The following is a 7,098-nucleotide window of genomic DNA, read 5'->3' as shown; positions in this document are numbered from 1 at the left end:
TCAATAGAACAAAATGGAGTGGCCAGATATAGACTCACTTACATGATCCAATGCGTTTTGATGAAGGTGACAAGGCAATTTGATACAATACAAATGGAGACTATATATTCATTGTAATAAATAGTGTTAAAATAACTGAATATTTGTAAGAAAAAAAATAAACCTTGATAAATGTCTCACACCATACACGAAAACTACCTGAAATTGATCACAGAGTTAAATAAAAAGCTAAAACTACTAAGCACCTAGAAAAAAAAATTTACAAGAACATCCTTAAGATGTTGAATTAGAAAAAAATATCTTAAACAAGATGCAAAAAGTACAAAATATAAAACAAAAAATAATAAAAATAGCATTCATCCAAATTAAAACCCTTCAAAAGAGAAGGCAAGTCCCAGACTTGAAAATGTGTATATAAAATATAACTAACTCAGGGAACTGTATTCAGAATCCATAAAGAATACTTACGATGTAATATTTAAAAGATAACCCAACAAAATTAATAAAAAGAAAGGCAAAAGTTGAACACGTTTCATGAAGATGTATGAATAGCAAATAGGGTATGAACATATGTTAAACATCACTTTTTATTAGATAAATGCAATTAAACCACAATAAAAAGCATTACACATCTACTAGAATGAGTAAATTTAAAAATACTGCGTGTTAATAGAGATGTAGAATAATTTAAATTCTCATGCATTACTGATGGGAATGCAAAATGGTACTGTCTCTTTAGACACCAGTTATTTCACTCCTTAGCTAGTTAAACATACATTTATTATAGGCCTTGGCAACTCTTTTCTTAGCTGTTTACCCAAGAGAATTGACTTCATATGTTCACCCAAAGATTTGTTGACTGACAGACTTCCATGCAAATGTTCACAGTACCATTAAGTGTAATAGCACCAAATTGCAAACTACCCAGATGTCTATAGACTTGTACACATATAAACTAATTTTTTATATAGAGACTACCCAATATTACGCAACCATAAAAATACTACACACAATAGGGATGAATTTTGTACTCATAAGCAAGACAAACAGAAATATAACTGGATATATTTTTGAAAATTTTATTTTATTTTTTCCATTTTTATAGTTCTAAGTATTAAAACTGGAAAACAAAATATGGAGAGAGAGAGAGAGAGAGAGAGAGAGAGAGAGAGAGAGAGAGATTGGTATGAGGGATTGGGATGCTGTGGGCTAGATTATCAGGATAACCTCTCTAAAGAGAGGCCATTTGAAATGAAACCAATAATAACAAATATCTGGCTATTCCAGATCTGAGGGAAGATCATTTCAGGCAGAGGGAATGGCAGAATTAATAAGCTCAAGGGGAAAACTGGAATGTTTGAGGAGAAGAAAGATGATTGATATGGCAAGAATGTAGTCAGGGAGAGTGACATCAGATGAGGTTGGAGAAGTAGGTAGGGTTCTTGTTTTCCATGGCTTTGGGATCTTAGTTACCTAAAATCCCCCCCAATTCTTCTGGGACTATACAAGTGTCAAAAAGAGATTCTCTTTTCTCTTCCATTTCATGACATTTTAATTTCTAAAAACAAAGTCTGTTGCTTGTGGAAATGGATCTTCAATAATATCACAGACTTATCAGTTATCTTAGGTTTAACTAGTGGAGGGAAATAGTGACCATCAAATGTTAACTCTATGGACATAGTAGATTATTAGATGTACATACGCTTCTGCTCAGAGTATTCTAGTCTTACAGTTAATGAATCTAAAGCAATAGATAGACAGTACTCATCTCTTAATCATGTGTCCCAAGCAAACACTTAAACTACATATTCCAAGTAAGAGATCAACTGAAGGACTTGTATTCATGCATATAAGCATAACCAATGGATGCAAGACACTTGGGGAGGGGGGAGGAGTGAGAGCACATGCAAGGGTGGGTGGGTGGTAGCGGGTAAGAGAGGCCGGGAAGGGGGTGGTCAATGGGGAGGTGGAAAGGAGACATATGTACCACTATTTTTAATACTTTAAACAATAAAAATAAATTAAAAAATAAATAAAGTACCTATTCCATTTAAGTATCACACTGAAAACTGAAAGCAACAAACCACAAATTCAATGATGTATCACTGTGTTTGATAGATTGAGCAGTCACATTGTCACAGAACCACAACCACACACACATTCAGAAACACACACTGTACATCCTCTTTTTAAACTGAAGTCTACTTTTATTGGTGAAAAGCCTTTCTAAAAAACAATTTGACTTTATAAAGTATTAGTATTTTTCATCAAATAAGCAAATTGATCTTGATCTTTGCAGTTGAAAAAAAAAATGTGTTAAAGTAAATGAAATTTTGGCATGCACCTTGCATGTGGAGCACAGGGTAGGAGAACAGCCATTCTTAATTTTGAAAACACCATGGTACAAGCAATCGGAGCTGAGCCCTGAGAAATGTTTCCCTCGCATGCCAGCATTCTATAAAACCACCACCAAGTTTTCTGCATTCTGCATAATATCCTGGTAATTAACCTTATAAACTTATTTTCTGAGCAACTCTCACAGTTGATAAATGCAGTTAAGGGCAAGATCCAGCAAGGTTATTGAATAACAATCAGTGCATCCAGAATGAAAAATAACCCACCTTCTTCTAAAATAAGATATGAATAGACTTTACTCTTGTAATTAATGTTGCTGCATTTTGCATGAAGATGGGATATTTTTCATTTAAAGCCCATGTGTTAATTTCCCTTCACAGATAAGCCAAAAACCTTGACTCTTGTCATCAGACCTTTGGCATCTCCGTCTGTTTCAAACTTGGGCCTCTGCCAATGCACAGCTACTGTGTATATGAACTTCCATGCTGGGGTTGGGGCATAGAAATTCACCAGAAACATTAATTTTATTTTCAATCAGATACAGATAAAAAGAAGCCACATTAAAACCAAATGCTACTCGTATTAACAAAGCATTTGTCAAATATTCATCTGAAGATAGGAGCCCTAAAAACTGGCATTAATGAAAGCTAAAAATAAAAGCCCTTGTAAGGGAATGATGGTTGGGGCCAAGCAGTACTAAGCATTGATATTTTGTAACGTTTTCCAAATAGCAGTACTTTTGAATCTCCAAATAACTCTGGACAATTAAATGGAGGACCAATTAGTGCTCTAGTCCAGCCCTGCATCTGGTGGTTGGTAAGCCCTTAAGAATCTCATTTAGCTTCTAAGAAGCTTAATTTATTTATCTGCACAAATGGAAATGAGTCTTGAAAAACCCAATGGTTCTTTTTCTTAAAATAGATCTTACTGATTTTTTTTACAGAGAGGAGTTAGAAACATCGATGAGATAGAAATATTGATCAGCTGCCTCCTGCACACTCCCTACTGGGTATGTGCCTACAACCAAGGTACATGCCCTTGACTGGAATCAAACCTGGGACCCTTGAGTCCGAAGGCGGACGCTTTATCCACTGAGCCAAACCAGTTAGAGCCCAGGGGTTCTTTACAAAACTAAAATTTGTATGACTTTGAGAAATTTCCATTGTTTTATTTCCTTTTGCAAATATAAGTTTAAAAATACTTGCTAAGGTGACAAGTGTGTAGGCAGTTGGGAGGGGTGTGTGTGTGTGTGTGTGTATGTGTGTGTGTGTGATTGACTAACGGTTTGAATCTAAACTTATAGCTTTCATTGTGTATCTGTGGCTTGCTATTCACTTCATGATAAAGGTGTTAGCATGTGTAACAAGATCATACAGAATCAGATCATATGTACATTTCAGACTCATCTCTACCTCCTGCTGTAAATCTTCACCTTCCATTCTAGGATACTGAAGTACCTATGCTTTCTTGAGTGTGCTATTCTATTTTGACTTACAAGTTTAATTCGTCCCATGACGGAGCCCGTAACTCAAACTACTCGTATGTCAAATCAACTTTACCACTACAATGAATTGAATGCTGGGCTGATGTTGTGGCATTCACTGTGACGTTCACTGCGCCAATTAGCGGTGGGGTATCTGAAGCTGGCTCGTAACCCGAATTTTAGCTCGCAACTCAAAGCAAAATAAATCAGCCGAGAGACAGCTCATATCTCGAAAAACTCGTTAGTCGGGACACTCGTAAGTCAAAGCCCCACTGTATAAGAAAATGTTCAGTAAGCCTGAATAATTTTAAATAATTGAACTTTATGAGTTTTTACTGAGCATACGTTAAATGTGATAATTTTTGTTTAAACTAATAAATTAGTTTGAGAATTACATAATATGTGTGTTGGTAAGTTTAGTCAAATAACTTAAAACAATGTATTACTCTTTGACTGTTAAGTGACAGTCATTCGAATAAAACTTAAAACAATGATATGTCCATTTCTGCACTCTAATAGGAAGACGTCATATGCTTCATGAGTATTATTACAATGTAACTCAACATCCAAAATTTTAATCCATGGCCAAACATTTATAAACACAATCAATTTTGTAACGAGATAAAATTTTGTAAGCCACTCTTATAAATGTCAGGTCAGTAGTTTTAGATCCCATAATTTGTGGAAATTCATTAAAAAATATTTATCGTTTTACTATGCTTCACAGATGTGATTTTTACAAATTAACCCATGACCCTCCACCAGCAAAATTATTATGACTCAACTTGCTTTATTGTGGTAAACTGAAACCAAACCCACAATACCTTCGAAGTGTGCCTGTATTGACTTATGACCAATGTGTTCAGTTAAAATTTGTTTCTTTTTGTTTTACTCCATAATCACTGAGCACAAATTTAGTGTGTGTGTGTGTGTGTGTGTGTGTGATTGTTCTTTTATGTTTTTAAAACTAAGTAATTTTTGATAGAAAGATAAGGATAGAGATATACAAATCTATAGGGCATATATATGTTTTAAAGATGAATACTCAATTGCTGAACATAGTTGTGCATTATTGGTGTAAATATTATTCACTTTTAAAAAGTTCTTCTTGAACTATGTGATGAACTATATATTTTTTTCTAAATTGACATCATGGAACATAAGGCTATAAAGTCTTAGTTTTGTAATGATGGTTTCTTCCAATAGCTTAAAGTTTAACACAAAAATTCGAAGTCTAATAAATAATAACCTAGCACATATTTTAAAAATAGAAAGGGCCAAATTAAAAACTATTGTTATATTCATTTCAGTCACAAAAAATTGGGGACTAAATTATGCATTGTATATGGTTGTATTCAACATATACTTATTAAATTAAAAAAAAACATTTCAAAGTGATTGCTATTGTGGTGTGATTTTTTAAATTTTCCTCATTTTTATTCTTTTACTATTTACATATTTTTCTATCTTAAAAATATGCCCAGGAAACTCATAACATCTTATAGCCACAGGGTTAGTGTCAGAAAAAATGTAAAGTATTGAAGATTTTGAGAATTACAAGGATTTGTTTTATGTAGGAATCGAATCTTAAATTTTCAGTAGGCTGAGAATAGATATTTATCTTTTTATGAGTCTTATTTAGGGTAAAGCTGGGTTATCTATGCACTTTATATCCTGGTTACTATTGTTCAACTATCTTTTACCAACCTAAAATATATGCAGAATATATATATTCTGTAGTACAGGGCCAACATAAGTAGAATTGATCACTCTCTCCTTTGTGACTCTTTGTACTTGTAATACATGATTGTGCTTATATGTGTCACATGTTTGCCTTCTCTCTAAAGAAGGATTGTAGGAGATAATTGTCTCTATAACTATCAGCTAGCAGAGAGCTAAATATATAGAAGATACTTAATAAGTACTGATTCAGTGAATGGATAGATGGATGGATGGATGGATGGATGGATGGATGGATGGATGGATGGATGGGTGGATGGTTGTATGATTGAATAAATAATAGCAGAAATGAATGACTGCTTAGATCACTAATGCACAGGAATCATTTAAGGAGTGATTGAGTAGCAGGTAATGTATCTGGTATCCCAGAGTCCATGTGTTAACAATATTTCAGGTTTCATTTTTAGTTTTTCAATCTTTTCCAGATGGTTTCACACAGCCGAGCTCATAAAAACGGATGAAAGACTTAATGTTAATTTAATAACGTGATGCTAATTTTAAAAAATATAACTGCTAAGTAGACAAGATTTATTAGTTCCCTTGATCAACTTATTTTCTTTGGAGAAAAGTATATGAGAAACTAAAATATAAAGACAAGCTTGCTTACTAAATATTAAAAAATTAATGCAAAGGGCTTAAGGTAAATGATTACAATGTCAAATCATGTTATATCAAAGGAATAATTCAGAGTTGGTAATGGCAAATTTATTTTATGTTAAAAACTCACTTTCCTGGCTAACCAATATTATTTTGATTAACTCACAAATTTCTCAGTATCAAATGTCACTTAAGCACTAGTTTTCTTTAATATGTTGTTATGACATTTATTATTTGTGATTTTTGTCTATAAAATGGCATGTCGTTACAAGAAACTATATATATATCCTATTTGAGTATAGGAAAACAACAAAACAGCTGTACGCCAATATAGGATTTATCTTTAAATGTCAGAAGAAATATTTGGTTTGATTGGTGGAGGAGAATATCAATAAAATTAACTATTTGATATTTTCATGCCTGGATTGTGGGCTCAATCCCCAGTGTGGGGCGTGCAGAAGGCAGTTGATCATTGATTCTCTCTCATCATGGATGTTTCTCTCCCTTCCTCTCTGAAATCAATTAAAAATATTTTTTTTTTTAAAAAAAGAAGTGTCTATAACAAAAAAGAAGCATTGCTAATATTTATTTTCCAGATTTATGAACAAAATAATGAAAATTATATTTGAGGGAATACTTGCAAATGTTATCCTTAAAACTGTTATTTAAACTTATTCTACCAATATGGCAAATTTGATGCTCTGAAAAACTATGCACTATTAAACATCCAGAAACCTGAATACATTTTGACAAACATATCTTTTTTTAAAAATATATTTTATTGATCTTTCACAGAGAGAAAGGGAGAGGGATAGAGAGCCAGAAACATCGATGAGAGAGAGACATCGATCAGCTGCCTCCTGCACATCTCCCACTGGGGATGCGCCCGCAACCCAGGACCATGCCCTTGACCGGAATCACAC

The sequence above is a fragment of the Myotis davidii genome, unplaced genomic scaffold (assembly GCF_000327345.1).
Source record: "Myotis davidii unplaced genomic scaffold, ASM32734v1 scaffold1884, whole genome shotgun sequence".
Lineage (NCBI taxonomy): Eukaryota > Metazoa > Chordata > Mammalia > Chiroptera > Vespertilionidae > Myotis > Myotis davidii.
The sequence above is the reverse complement of the archived record's forward strand: the minus strand, read 5'-3'. Positions refer to the sequence as shown.